This window comes from Oncorhynchus nerka, linkage group LG21, assembly GCF_034236695.1.
Source record: "Oncorhynchus nerka isolate Pitt River linkage group LG21, Oner_Uvic_2.0, whole genome shotgun sequence".
Classification (NCBI taxonomy): domain Eukaryota; kingdom Metazoa; phylum Chordata; class Actinopteri; order Salmoniformes; family Salmonidae; genus Oncorhynchus; species Oncorhynchus nerka.
In genome coordinates, this window is record NC_088416.1 from 4,117,110 (window position 1) to 4,133,206 (window position 16,097).

At 42.5% G+C, this 16,097-nt stretch overlaps 1 pseudogene; it reads left to right on the forward strand.

Moving 5' to 3' along the window:
- LOC135563663 (VPS10 domain-containing receptor SorCS3-like) overlaps window positions 1–16,097 on the forward strand; it is a 213,648-nt pseudogene that overhangs the window by 176,393 nt on the left and 21,158 nt on the right.

Here is a 16,097-nt window from a genome sequence, read left to right on the forward strand (position 1 = left end):
CTGCATTTCTCTGTCTAAACATATATTTTTTTCATTTACAGATCAACAGACTGTGGCTCCACCTATGAGAGGATGAATGACAAAGTGGGATCTAAGACTGTGCTGAGTTACCTGTATGTCTGTCCATCCAACAAGAGAAAGGTAAGACAAACTTCAAATGAGTGATTTTCAATAAGACTTAGAGGAACTTAATTACATTTAGTTGAGTTAACTAGAACTGAATTGTTCGTTGTCCATTCTCTGCTACTGCTATTTGTTCTTTCTGATCAAATCAAATGTTAGCTCGAAGTGAAGGTTAGACGGCAGACTGACTGTTAAAAAAATATGTTTTATGGTTTGAATAAATGTTTTCTATCAAGCATTTAAATTTGTGAGAATCCCAAAGTTGAATGACCTTATTTAGCTTACATTGCCTTGTTCTGGCATCTTGCCTGCACTTAGGAAAGTCAATTCAAGTGTTACAAGCAACACTTACTCATACTGTAGTTATAGCCTCAGAACATTTACCATGACACAACACAGAGACCAGAAAGACCTGTTAGAAATAGAAAACAAATTGTTGGTGTGTAGATAAATGCTGAAGCAAAACTAATAAAATAGAAGGTGCATCTTCTCTGACCCTGTGGACATTTTCACACTAGCTGTCCGGACTTGATGATAGTCCCTATAGTCTACTTGAATGTAGAGTATCCAGAACATTTCCCAGATACTGGGCTGACCAAGTCAAAGACACACAGGACAGACAGCAGATCTGCTAATAGCGCCTTGTCGATTCTCTATCACGGTGATAGACTGAGGATGTTGCAGTTTGGTTCACCGCAGTTAGGGAATTACATCGTAGTAAAAGATAGTCGTGAGATCCTAGGAAGTCCGGATGCCCTCGTTCGAGCCACGCTTTGTAAACAACCGCCATTCACCTCTGACGTCAACCGACCCACATTCCTCCTAACCTTATCTCTGATCTCATTATGGATGGGCCCAACTCTCTCTTGGAGAAGCTGGAACTTGTTTTTTCCTCATAGCATTCCAGTGGCAAAGCTTGGCATCTGTGTGTCTAGCGTGGGAAAATCAGGAAGACAGTTATCTCTATCTCTGTTGAGATGAGGCAGTAATGACCCTTAAATCACCATGGCAATGCATTTGTGCATTTAATGCCTCAAGGGTGTCTTTTCTCACACGTGAATATAGTATGACAATTGATTTCCGCACAACAAGATTCTGTTAACGTCACTGACTATATTCTCAAATTGCCGAAAGGAACAAATCCAGAGGCTTGACCTTTCTAAGAGCAGGTTATATATTTGAATGATGATGCTGACATTTATCTTCAAGCTTTTAAAGAAGACACCCATCATGAATTGTCCTTATGCATGTTCAGCCTTATTCCGAGGTCTTCTGCACGGTTTGACTCACAACCGCTGCTAATAATGAAGAGTAGCATTCTAGACATATGAATAGAATTAATAGACATAAAATGAATAGACAGAATTGAATGAATTCTATTTCTATGGTTGTAGCTAGACATGTTGTTATCCCAATTCACCAGAAAGATAGATAGAACGCAATTGATCTATGTTTGACATGATTAATCTGCTGTGAGGCATCATCTCCTCCGCTCCTCTCTTTGTTTGCAGTCATCAGATGGCTCGAGCTCCATCCAACAGCAGGCTGCAGCCCCTAAGACAATAACTATCGCACTCTTCGCATGACAATTAGCTCGGTCGCTGGACTCCCACCGACTAGCTGATAATAAGCAGACAACATGTAGAGGTTATCCTAATAGCCTGTATTAATCTAAGCTTTGTAACTAGCCTCACTCCTCTTTGCTCCCAGGAGACACATTGGTGATCAATTGCAAAGTGGATGTGGAGCGAAATCTTATTTACCTGCCGATTATATTTTTGATAATGTGAAAGTTTTTGACGATGATGTGAGCTGTTACGTAAGCGTCCCTCGTGGAATTTAGTGCCTGTTAAAACTGATTCAGGAACAGATCGACATGCCCATATCCATATGGATCTACATAAACAATCTCTGAAAGGAAATTAATGACATCTACTGAGAGATGGGTTATGAGAAGTTTTTGTCCAGTTTGTGTCAGATCTCCCCAAGGAGATGTGGGTGTGGAGTCAGGCTCAGGAGAGAGTTCCAAAGAAAGGGTGTTTTATTTTAACAAGCTCAAAAGGAAAACCAACAGGACTCAGGGCTATAGAAAATACACTGGAACAATCTCCACTCAGACACAGTCCAGGGAAACCCCCGTAGAACAAGAGTGAAAAAAAACGCACCCCAACCTCACTGACAGTTCAACGAAAATAATCCCGCACAAAACCCCAAGGGAAATGTCGAATTAAATACCCCCCACACCTAATTAACCAAAGTGAAACCAAGTGAATACAAAACAGACATAACTAAAAGAAAAGCAAAAGGGATCGGTGGCAGTTAGTAGGCCGGCGACAACGACCGCAGAGCGCCGCCCGAACAGGGAGAGGACCCACCTTCGGTGGAAGTCGTGACATTTGTCCAATACATTTTTCTACATTTTGTAAGATAAATTATGTTTAAATATATTTATATACACAATGGGGAGAACAAGTATTTGAGACACTGCCGATTTTGCAGGTTTTCCTACTTACAAAGCATGTAGAGGTCTGTAATTTTTTATCATAGGTACACTTCAACTGTGAGAGACAAAAATCCAGAAAATCACATTGATTTTTAAGTAATTAATTACCATTTTATTGCATGACTTAAGTATTTGATACATCAGAAAAGCAGAACTTAATATTTGGTACAGAAACCTTTGTTTGCAATTACAGAGATCATGCGTTTCCTGTAGTTCTTGACCAGGTTTGCATACACTGCAGCAGGGATTTTGGCCTACTCCTCCATACAGACCTTCTCCAGATCCTTCAGGTTTCGGGGCTGTCACTGGGCAATAAGGACTTTCAGCTCCCTCCAAAGATTTTCTATTGGGTTCAGGTCTGGAGACTGGCTTGGCCACTCCAGGACCTTGAGATGCTTCTTACGGAGCCACTCCTTAGTTTCCCTGGCTGTGTGTTTCGGGTCGTTGTCATGCTGGACGAACCAGCCACGACCCATCTTCAATGCTCTTACTGAGGGAAGTTGTTGGCCAAGATCTCGCGATACATGGCCCCATCCATCCTCCCCTCAATATGATGCAGTCGTCCTGTCCCCTTTGCAGAAAAGCATCCCCAAAGCATGATGTTTCTTTCCACCTCCATGCTTCACGGTTGGGATGGTATTCTTGGGGTTGTACTCATCCTTCTTCTTCCTCCAAACACGGCGAGGGAGTATAGACCAAAATGATATATTTTTGTCTCATCAGACCACATGACCTTCTCCCATTCCTCCTCTGGATCATCCAGATGGTCATTGGCAAACTTCAGACGGGCCTGGACATGCGCTGGCTTGAGCAGGGGGAGCTTGCGTGCGCTGCAGGATTTTAATCCATGACGGCGTAGTGTGTTACTAATGGTTTTCTTTGGGACTGTGGTCCCAGCGCTCTTCAGGTCATTGACCAGGTCCTGCCGTGTAGTTCTGGGCTGATCCCTCACCTTCCTCATGATCATTGATGCCCCACGAGGTGAGATCTTGCATGGAGCCCCAGACCGAGGGTGATTGACCGTCATCTTGTACTTCTTCCATTTTCTAATAATTGAGCCAACAGCTGTTGCCTTCTCACCAAGTTGCTTGCCTATTGTCCTGTAGCCCATCCCAGCCTTGTGCAGGTCTACAATTTTATCCCTAATGTCCTTACACCCCTCTTTGGTCTTGGCCCTTGTGGAGAGGTTGGAGTCTTGTTTGATTGAGTGTGTGGACAGGTGTCTTTTATACAGGTAATGAGTTCAAACAGGTGCAGTTAATACAGGTAATGAGTGGAGAGCAGGAGGGCTTCTTAAAGAAAAACTAACAGGCCTGTGAGAGCTGGAATTCTTACTAGTTGGTAGGTAATCAAATACTTATGTCATGCAATAAAATGCAAATGGTTTACTTAAAAATCATACAATGTGATTTTCTGGATTTTTGTTTTAGATTCCGTCTCTCACAGTTGATGTGTAAAATTACAGACCTCTACATGCTTTGTAAGTAGGAAAACCTGCAAAATCGGCAGTGTATCAAATACTTGTTCTCCCCACTGTATTTAAAAAAAAATGTTATGTTTATTGTTGAATATGTCACATGGCAAATAATATTTATCGTGCAGGATATTAAATCAGGGTGGTTAAAGATGAATCATCTTTGGCAGTTAATTAATACATTTCTAGACGTATTCAATTCCTTTTATTGTCAACATTTAAAGTGTATGTAATGCCTTCCAGTAAATGCAACAGTGATACAGGGGATATACAGAGTACAGCTATACACACAGCTACACAACAAGCCCTCAATAGAGATATGTCTTAATATGAAATGTATTACAGTAAATATAAAGGGAGCCTGGTTGAAACATTCAGTGTCTCCTTGTTCAGTGGTGAAGAAACACTGATCCACGCAGACCCTCCAATGACTTCTAGCATTTGTGCTTTCCCCTCTTAAGTGGCGAGAGAGGGAGAAGGGGTCAGACAGAAGAATCAAAAATGCAAGGTGAAATGCAATTTCCACTCATAATAAACGCTGTCGCTAAATACAATAATGGAAAATGATTAGACCTGATGTTAGAAACTATAAATTACATGTGACAAGGCCCTGAGACACTGGGAGAAATAGAGGGGGTCCCCGTCCCTCAATGAGGGCAATGAATGGCAAAATTGGAAGGTCAGGCGAATAACAAAAAAAGAAAAACTGGCACAGAATCCGCAGTCAATTCATTGACTTTTAATGAAAAACAATTGATCTAAATCACCACAAGAGAGGATTCCTAGTTAAATCTGGAGAAAGAGGAGTGGGGAGGATTCCTAGTCAAAGCTGTTGAAAGGGGGTGGTATTTTTGTCAGAGACAAATGTACTGCTGTTTTTCCAATTCAAATCTGATGCAGGGAAAGAAAACAGTTGTTTTGGAAATGCTTTTTAGGGATATTTCTGTGTTTTGACAGTAATGAACTGTAATGAATATGTCTGTTTTACTTCCCCCACAAATACATTATATTATACCAAGGAATAGATACGATGTAGTATTTAATATTATATATCATACAGGCTTCCAAACAAAGTGCTTTATCTTAATTAAGTTGTATCAACATTGGGTACTTTCACAGTATCTTTGGTTTTAAAGTATGAAAATCTACTCTATTTTGCATAATTGTAATTAATATGTATATTTGCATTGCTTTTATTGTTTTATTGATCTTTTTGTTTTATGCATTTTCACATTTGAATTCATGACGAAATGAAAGTAGAGACTGTATAATTCCTAGCATGGAATTAGAATTCCCGCCATTGTGGTAACATAGAGCATTCCACAAAGACATTATTCTTTATTGCACAAGTACTTGTTCTTTTCTCATCACAGATGTAGATATTGTTCAAAACAAATTGCAAATTGCCTAGACATGTAGTCACGCATGGTAAACGCAGAGTTGTGGCACTTGCACCAAAGTGCAGACCTGTGAGCTCACTGGAGGAGGCCAAAAAACCATGGCGATAGAGGCACATTTGTAAAATGAAGTCCAATACAAAGTGAAGGTGTAGTGCTAGCAGCAACTTGATGAATGCCAAGCACTAGACCTGGAGTGCTGACATGGTGACCCCTTCACTCTTTCTTTCTTACTCCTCTGTATCACTCTCTCTCTCTCCTTCTTTCTCTCTCAATCTTCCCCTCAATCTCCACTCATAACTTCCCTCTCTATTTTTCTCGATTCCTCTCCCTCTCCTCCCTCTCTCACCCTCACCCCTCTTCAGATAATGGTGCTGACAGACCCTGAGTTTGAGAGCAGTGTGCTCATCAGCTCGGATGCAGGAGCGAGCTATCAGAAATACCGCCTCAGCTTCTACATCCTAATCCTTCTGTTCCATCCAACACAGGAGGACTGGGCTCTAGCCTACAGCCACGACCAGAAGGTGAGCTCCATGTCATTTCTTCACTGCAGTTGATAGTTTGATACAGTACGCTTTGGATTTGGAACTGTGATACACAGTCGGATAAAGCTCCAAGCTGTTGATGTTTTATCTTTGTTGATCCCGGTTCCAAAGGTGCTGTAATGTTTTATTGAATATTCTTCTGTCGTCTCAAATGGTTTATTTACCTTCTTGAAGTTTTAATTAGAATATTGATTGTTGTTATATGTTTGATGGTACTTTAGTTAGACATTACCACATGCTGTGGAGAGCTCTGTTTCACACAGAGGTCACATCCTTTATAACCCCCTGTATAGAAGACTTGACACTATGGTCATTGAACATGACCTAGCTACCAAGATGGCTATCACAACAGGGGAGAATGGTTAAGTTGGAGGAGGATACGTATCAGGAGACGTATCAGTCATAACGAAACGTGTGGATTCAGAGGTTGTCACTATGGGGAGATCCTAATGAAAAAATAGTTTCTACATAGTCACTTCGATCAGATGCAATTTTACAGTTTTCATTTGCTAAGCTTTCGGTCTGTGATGGCCTACTTTGGAGAATGCGGACTATACGAGTTTGTAACACAAAACACCAACCCTATAGATGTTGGTGATATTTTGTTTTCTTTAAAAGGATGGGCCTTTGTGGACATGGAATACTCTTAGAAGACATACCTTTGTGGACATGGAGACAACATACCTTTGTGGACATGGAACACCCTCAGAAACATACCTTTGTGGACATGGAACACTCTCAGACAACATACCTTTGTGGACATGGGACACCTGCAGTCATCATACCTTTGTGGACATGGAACACCTCAGACAACATACCTTTGTGGACATGGAACACTCTCAGACAACATACCTTTGTGGACATGGAACACTCTCAGACAACATACCTTTGTGGACGTGGAACACTCTCAGACAACATACCTTTGTGGACATGGAACACCCTCAGACAACATACCTTTGTGGACATTAAACTCTCTCAGAAGACATACATTTGTGAACGTGGAACACTCTTAGACAACATACGTACAGTTCTGATGAAACGATTCCTTAAGCACTGATGCAATGTGGAATCCAATGGTGATTAGTACATTAGATAATGAAGTATATTTAGTTGGGAGTCAATACAAGTGCAACTTTAAAACAGTCTGTCCTGTATTGTTAACATATTGAGTTTTGCTATATTCAAACAGCTGTGTCTCAAGCTTTGTCAGATCAGTTTACCACTTGTCTTCAGTCTTTTTGTATTCAATGCAGGTCAATCTCTGTCTCTTTACTATATGTCTGGAGTAAACTGTTCTATTTCGAGTTCTAGAACTCTGGGTGACCTCTCTTGACTCTTATCTCAGAATGTGTGCTCAGTGTGAAGACATGATTACTATGGATGTAGCTGTTCCCCTCTCTCTCTGACTAAGGGCGATACAATTAAGAGCGTCTGTGACACGTCTCAAAAAGTAAAGTTCCCTCAGCACCAGTCTTTTAATACAAGTGTTCTCAGTGTTTAATACCTTTATACCCTGTTTGCGTATGTCAAGAGGAGAACCCCAGGTGTCTGACATAACTTTGTTATCCCCAAATAATGTTCCTGTCAGCCCCCTGTAGTCTCCCACTCAGACGCACAATGTCAGATGAAGAACGTCAGTCTACCGCATTCTGTACAACAACCAAATCAGATAGTTGACATGTTGGAGATGCATTTATTCACACTTCCTTTCAACCTTTGAAAAAAGTGATTAAAAAAACTTTACCAACAGAAACAAGTCACATTTCTTCACACAGTCAAACGAGCTCACAGTATCCAACATCACCTGAGTCACTCACCTGCATACACTATTTGCAGCCTAGTCACCCAGCACCACAATTACATTGCGGGCAACCCAACACACTGCCTAAGCCCCATTTTAATTGAATGCCAAACAACTCATTATGTGGTTATTCGTAATACCTGCCACTGGGGGAAACAATCAGTATTGCCAGACAGCGCCGCAAGAATAAAACGTCAGTGTTTCTCAGGTATTTTTGTGACTTCTCCAGTCTCTGACTCACCTGCTCTACAGTGCATATTGGGATTTGATTGATCCCTTGTCTGCATTAGGTTGTTGCCTGTTACAGATAGCAGGATTACTGTCATTAGTCAAGTGGGGGAATGATGGCTCAGAGCCCAATAGATTATAATACAATAGACTATAGCCAAAGGGTTTTGTGGAGGGGGGTCTTCCTGCTGAGGATAAAGCTGGAGAAGGTGTTGTGGAGGGGGTCTTCCTGCTGAGGATAAAGCTGGAGAAGGTGTTGTGGAGGGGGGTCTTCCTGCTGAGGATAAAGCTGGAGAAGGTGTTGTGGAGGGGGTCTTCCTGCTGAGGATAAAGCTGGAGAAGGTGTTGTGGAGGGGGTCTTCCTGCTGAGGATAAAGCTGGAGAAGGTGTTGTGGAGGGGGGTCATCCTGCTGAGGATAAAGCTGGAGAAGGTGTTGTGGAGGGGGGTCTTCCTGCTGAGGATAAAGCTGGAGAAGGTGGTTTTTTGGAGGATGTATATGTAGCTTTAGGGATGCAATCGCACAAACACACATGGGTTTACAGACACACACACACAAATACACACACACACCTGTTCGACAAACATAACAAAGCTGAATGCATGCATACATACACACAACCACAAAACTTAGACAGAGAAGACTAAACTAGAAAGCACAGGCCTGGTGGAACTCAAACTCAATAGGATGCAGTTTTGGCAGCGCTGGCACAATGATGCAGAGAGAACAGGGGACTGAAATCAAAGGGAAATTATGGATACAGCGAGGAGAGATAGAGCGGGAACAGAGGGGAGTTACTCTTTTAATAGAATAGCAGATATACATTGTCACAACAGCAGATGGATGGAGGTGTGCTGTTAAATAGCCAATGTGCTAACAACAAGGAAACAGATTGTAGCGTGTGTGAGAAACTTGCCATACACCTGTGTTCCTTTGGTGATATTGTGGATGTGTGACATCTTTTTGGTTTCTCAGTATGTCGGCCTATTTATATTGAGTGCAAGCCCCAGTTGATGGACTGCCACTTTAATTCAATCCACAGGTTGTCAATGGGGTTCCCGTCTGGAGACTGGGAGGTTTATTGGAAAATCTTGATTTTGTGGTCAAATAACCATTTCTTTATGGATGTTCATGTGGGCTTGGAGTTATTATCTTGTTGGAAGATCCACTTGTGGCCAAGTTTCAGCCTCCAGGCAGAGGCAAACATGTTTTTTGCTAAAATGCCCTTGTACTGGATAAAGTTCATGATGCCGTTGAACGTGCCCCAGGACAAGTGGAAGCCAAATATCACCATAGAATCAAAGATCCACCACCATAATTTACAGTCAGTATGTGGTTCTTCTCTTCATATGGATATTTCTTTAGACACCAAACCCACTACTTGTGTACGTGGCCAAAGAGCTTTCTTTTCATGTCAACCAACAAATGTAAATGCCTAGAGATTGCTCAATGGCAAAGGGCACCTGATTTAGACCCTGTGATACGGTCAGATGACATGAAAATAGAGCTCGTTGGCATAATTACTTTTTTAGTTTTTTTTGTATTTGTATTGTTTATTTCATACTGTATTTTTGGCTCATCTTCGTCAAAGGTGTCTGTATGTATGACATCCTTTTGTCTTTTTAGGATGGGCAGCTTCTGTATTGCATTCCAAGCCCCAGTTGCAAGGCTAAGTTAGGCTACCGTCATACAGATACTGGTTTATTGAGCATTGGGTTATGTCTTATGAGTAGCCCTCCTTGCTGTTGGCGAAGACCACTCGTCCACCAGGGTGTGTTTAGAACTCCTATCCAATCACCTGAAGGCTTTGATGTTTCAGAGACGTCATAACCTTTATGTGGAGGAGCTGTCTGTTTATTGGTATTCGTCTGTCAGGTCGTGTGTGTGTGTGTGTGTGTGTGTGTGTGTGTGTGTGTGTGTGTGTGTGTGTGTGTGTGTGTGTGTGTGTGTGTGTGTGTGTGTGTGTGTGTGTGTGTGTGACAAGGGATTGGGAGTGGGAGTGAAGATTATGAATTAAAGACTGGGGAAAAAGGGAGATTGATGTTGATTAAAGCATGGTTGAAATGATATTACAGTTTTTCTCAATTGCTTTGGCTCAATTAGATTTTTGTATTTTTTTTAACAATAAGTTCACAACTCTGAACAATTAGTTTCTTGTCCACACCAGATTTGAATTTCTTATTAATTTAAGCAAATTGCACAGGTTTTGGCACGTGTGCAAAAGAGTAGGTACAATTGTTTACAATTTGCCCAATAACTACATGCACATGGCTTGCTGATGAAAACTGACGAGTTGATTCTCAGTGAAACTGTCATACTCTTCACATCGTGTGAGCCGTCACATGCAAAATTATCCATTCAATGATCAAAATCTGTCAGACATACAGTGGGGTAAAAAAGTATTTAGTCAGCCACCAATTGTGCAAGTTCTCCCACTTAAAAAGATGAGAGAGGCATGTAATTTTCATCATAGGTACACTTCAACTATGACAGACAAAATGAGAAAAAAAATCCAGAAAATCACAATGTAGGTTCTTTAATGAATTCATTTGCAAATGATGGTGGAAAATAAGTATTTGGTCAATAACAAAAGTTTATCTCAATACTTTGTTATATATCCTTTATTGGCAATGACAGAGGTAAAACGTTTTCTGTAAGTCTTGACAAGGTTTTCACATACTGTTGCTGGTATTTTAGCCCATTCCTCAATGCAGATCTCCTCTAGAGCAGTGATGTTTTGGGGCTGTTGCTGGGCAACAGGGACTTTCAACTCCCTCCAAAGATCAGATCTGGAGACTGGCTAGGCCACTCCAGGACCTTGAAAGGCTTCTTACGAAGCCACTCCTTCGTTGCCCGGGCGGTGTGTTTGGGATCATTGTCATGCTGAAAGACCCAGCCACGTTTCATCTTCAATGCCCTTGCTGATGGAAGGAGGTTTTCAGTCAAAATCTCATGATACATGGCCCCATTCATTATTTCCTTTACACGGATCAGTCGTCCTGGTCCCTTTGCAGAAAATCAACCCCAAAGCATGATGTTTCCACCCCCATGCTTCACAGTAGGTATGGTGTTCTTTGGATGCAACTCAGCATTCTTTGTCCTCCAAACACGACGAGTAGAGTTTTTACCAAAAAGTACTATTTTGGTTTCATGTGACCATATGACATTCTCCCAATCTTCTTCTGGATCATCCAAATGCTCTCATGTACTGGCTTAAGCAGGGGGACACGTCTGGCACTGCAGGATTTGAGTTCCTGGCTGCATAGTGTGTTACTGATGGTAGGCTTGTTACTTTGGTCCCAGCTCACTCTAGGTCATTCACTAGGTTCCCCCGTGTGGTTCTGGGATATTTGCTCACCGTTCTTGTGATCATTTTGACCCCACGGGGTGAGATCTTGCGTGGAGCCCCAGATCGAGGGAGATTATCAGTGGTCTTGTATGTCTTCCATTTCCTAATAATTGCTCCCACAGTTGATTTCTTCAAACCAAGCTGCTTACCTATTGCAGATTCAGTCTTCCTAGCCTGGTGCAGGTCTACAATTTTGTTTCTGGTGTCCTTTGACAGCTCTTTGGTCTTGGCCATAGTGGAGTTTGGAGTGTGACTGTTTGAGGTTGTGGACAGGTGTCTTTTATACTGATAACAAGTTCAAACAAGTGCCATTAATACAGGTAAAGAGTGGAGGACAGAGGAGCCTCTTAAAGAAGAAGTTACAGGTCTGTGAGAGCCAGAAATCGTGCTTGTTTGTAGGTGACCATATACTTATTTTCCACAATAATTTGCAAATAAATTCATTAAAGCCTACAATGTGATTTTCTGGATTTTTTTTTCTCATTTTGGCTGTCATAGTTGAAGTGTACCTATGATGGAATTTACAGGCCTCTCTCATCTTTTTAAGTGGGAGAACTTGCACAATTGGTGGCTGACTACATACTTTTTTGCCCCACTGTACATGTATATTCCATAAATATCTATGACATGGAATGTTTGTGATGTCTGCAAAATTGGCAAATTACCTGCCAGGTGACGTAGTAATGAAATAGGAATGACAATCTTACCAATCAAGTAAATATATGGTGCTTGCCCACGGCACAATCACTACCATTTTTGAACATGGAGGAACATCACAACTCTGAACAGCAGCTACATGCTCGTGGAAGAGAAATAAGAAGATGTGTAAGAATGTGTGGTGGTGGTGTTAGGGGAAGACATAATAGAGGAAGAGGTAGAAGGCAAAGAATAAGAGTCCCTGATGAAATCAGAGCCACAATTGTGGCTCATGTCATAAACCTTAGTCTTACAATGGAAGAGGCTGGTCGGAGAGTACAGCCTAATGTAAACAGGTCCACAGTGTTATAAACCATGGTCTGACAATGGAAGAGGCTGGTCGGAGAGTACAGACTAATGTAAACAGGTCCACAGTGTTATAAACCATGGTCTGACAATGGAAGAGGCTGGTCGGAGAGTACAGACTAATGTAAACAGGTCCACAGTGTTATAAACCATGGTCTGACAATGGAAGAGGCTGGTCGGAGAGTACAGACTAATGTAAACAGGTCCACAGTGTTATAAACCATGGTCTGACAATGGAAGAGGCTGGTCGGAGAGTACAGCCTAATGTAAACAGGTCCACAGTGTTATAAACAATGGTCTGACAATGGAAGAGGCTGGTCGGAGAGTACAGCCTAATGTAAACAGGTCCAAAGTGTTATAAACCATGGTCTGACAATGGAAGAGGCTGGTCGGAGAGTACAGCCTAATGTAAAAAGGTCCACAGTGTTATAAACCACGGTCTGACAATGGAAGAAGCTGGTCGGAGAGTACAGACTAATGTAAACAGGTCCACAGTGTTATAAACCATGGTCTGACAATGGAAGAAGCTGGTCGGAGAGTACAGACTAATGTAAACAGGTCCACAGTGTTATAAACCATGGTCTGACAATGGAAGAGGCTGGTCGGAAAGTACAGCCTAATGTAAACAGGTCCACAGTGTTATAAACCATGGTCTGACAATGGAAGAAGCTGATCGGAGAGTACAGACTAATGTAAACAGGTCCACAGTGTTATAAACCATGGTCTGACAATGGAAGAAGCTGGTCGGAGAGTACAGCCTAATGTAAACAGGTCCACAGTGTTATAAACCATGGTCTGACAATGGAAGAAGCTGGTCGGAGAGTACAGACTAATGTAAACAGGTCCACAGTGTTATAAACCATGGTCTGACAATGGAAGAGGCTGGTCGGAGAGTACAGACTAATGTAAACAGGTCCACAGTGTTATAAACCATGGTCTGACAATGGAAGAGGCTGGTCGGAGAGTACAGACTAATGAAAACAGGTCCACAGTGTTATAAACCATGGTCTGACAATGGAAGAGGCTGGTCGGAGAGTACAGACTAATGTAAACAGGTCCACAGTGTTATAAACCATGGTCTGACAATGGAAGAGGCTGGTCGGAGAGTACAGACTAATGGAAACAGGTCCACAGTGTTATAAACCATGGTCTGACAATGGAAGAGGCTGGTCGGAGAGTACAGACTAATGTAAACAGGTCCACAGTGTTATAAACCATGGTCTGACAATGGAAGAAGCTGGTCGGAGAGTACAGACTAATGTAAACAGGTCCACAGTGTTATAAACCATGGTCTGACAATGGAAGAGGCTGGTCGGAGAGTACAGACTAATGTAAACAGGTCCACAGTGTTATAAACCATGGTCTGACAATGGAAGAGGCTGGTCGGAGAGTACAGACTAATGAAAACAGGTCCACAGTGTTATAAACCATGGTCTGACAATGGAAGAAGCTGGTCGGAGAGTACAGACTAATGTAAACAGGTCCACAATGTTATAAACCATGGTCTGACAATGGAAGAGGCTGGTCGGAAAGTACAGCCTAATGTAAACAGGTCCACAGTGTTATAAACCATGGTCTGACAATGGAAGAGGCTGGTCGGAGAGTACAGCCTAATGTAAACAGGTCTACAGTGTTATAAACCATGGTCTGACAATGGAAGAAGCTGGTCGGAGAGTACAGACTAATGTAAACAGGTCCACAGTGTTATAAACCATGGTCTGACAATGGAAGAGGCTGGTCGGAGAGTACAGACTAATGAAAACAGGTCCACAGTGTTATAAACCATGGTCTGACAATGGAAGAAGCTGGTCGGAGAGTACAGACTAATGTAAACAGGTCCACAATGTTATAAACCATGGTCTGACAATGGAAGAGGCTGGTCGGAAAGTACAGCCTAATGTAAACAGGTCCACAGTGTTATAAACCATGGTCTGACAATGGAAGAGGCTGGTCGGAGAGTACAGCCTAATGTAAACAGGTCTACAGTGTTATAAACCATGGTCTGACAATGGAAGAAGCTGGTCGGAGAGTACAGACTAATGTAAACAGGTCCACAGTGTTATAAACCATGGTCTGACAATGGAAGAGGCTGGTCGGAGAGTACAGACTAATGAAAACAGGTCCACAGTGTTATAAACCATGGTCTGACAATGGAAGAGGCTGGTCGGAGAGTACAGACTAATGTAAACAGGTCCACAGTGTTATAAACCATGGTCTGACAATGGAAGAGGCTGGTCGGAGAGTACAGACTAATGGAAACAGGTCCACAGTGTTATAAACCATGGTCTAACAATGGAAGAGGCTGGTCGGAGAGTACAGACTAATGTAAACAGGTCCACAGTGTTATAAACCATGGTCTGACAATGGAAGAGGCTGGTCGGAGAGTACAGACTAATAGAAACAGGTCCACAGTGTTATAAACCATGGTCTGACAATGGAAGAGGCTGGTCGGAGAGTACAGACTAATGTAAACAGGTCCACAGTGTTATAAACCATGGTCTGACAATGGAAGAGGCTGATCGGAGAGTACAGACTAATGGAAACAGGTCCACAGTGTTATAAACCATGGTCTGACAATGGAAGAGGCTGGTCGGAGAGTACAGCCTAATGTAAACAGGTTCACAGTGTCATCAATTGGAAGAGGTTGGTCTGAAAGATGTTCTGAAAGAGCTGCAAAACCTAGACCTGTACAAATCAGCTGGGCTTGACAATCTGGACCCTCTATTTCTGAAACTATCCGCCGCCATTGTCGCAACCCCTATTACCAGCCTGTTCAACCTCTCTTTCATATTGTCTGAGATCCCCAAGGATTGGAAAGCTGCCGCAGTCATCCCCCTCTTCAAAGGGCAAGACACCCTGGACCCAAACTGTTACAGACCTACATCCATCCTGCCCTGCCTATCTAAGGTCTTCTAAAGCCAAGTCAACAAACAGGTCATTGACCATCTCGAATCCCACCGTACCTTCTCCACTGTGCAATCTGGTTTCCGAGCCGGTCACGGGTGCACCTCAGCCACGCTCAAGGTACTAAACGATATCATAACCACCATCGATAAAAGACAGTACTGTGCAGCCGTCTTCATCGACCTGGCCAAGGCTTTCGACTCTGTCAATCACCATATTCTTATCGGCAGACTCAGTAGCCTCTATTTTTCTAATGACTGACTTGCCTGGTTCACCAACTACTTTGCAGACAGAGTTCAGTGTGTCAATTCGGAGGGCATGTTGTCCGGTCCTCTGGCAGTCTCTATGGGTGTGCCACAGGGTTCAATTCTCGGGCCGACTCTTTTCTCTGTATATATCAATGACGTTCCGATTCCTTGATCCACCTCTACGCAGACGACACCATTCTGTATACTTCCGGCCCTTCCTTGGACACTGTGCTATCTAACCTCCAAACGACATTCAATGCCATACAACACTCCTTCCGTGGCCTCCAACTGCTCTTAAACGCTAGTAAAACCAAATGCATGCTTTTCAACCGTTCGCTGCCTGCACCTGCACGCCCGACTAGCATCACCACCCTGGATGGTTCCGACCTAGAATATGTGGACATCTATAAGTACCTAGGTGTCTGGCTAGACTGTAAACTTTCCTTCCAGACTCATATCAAACATCTCCAATCTAAAATTAAATCTAGAGTCGGCTTTCTATTCCGCAACAAAGCCTCCTTCAC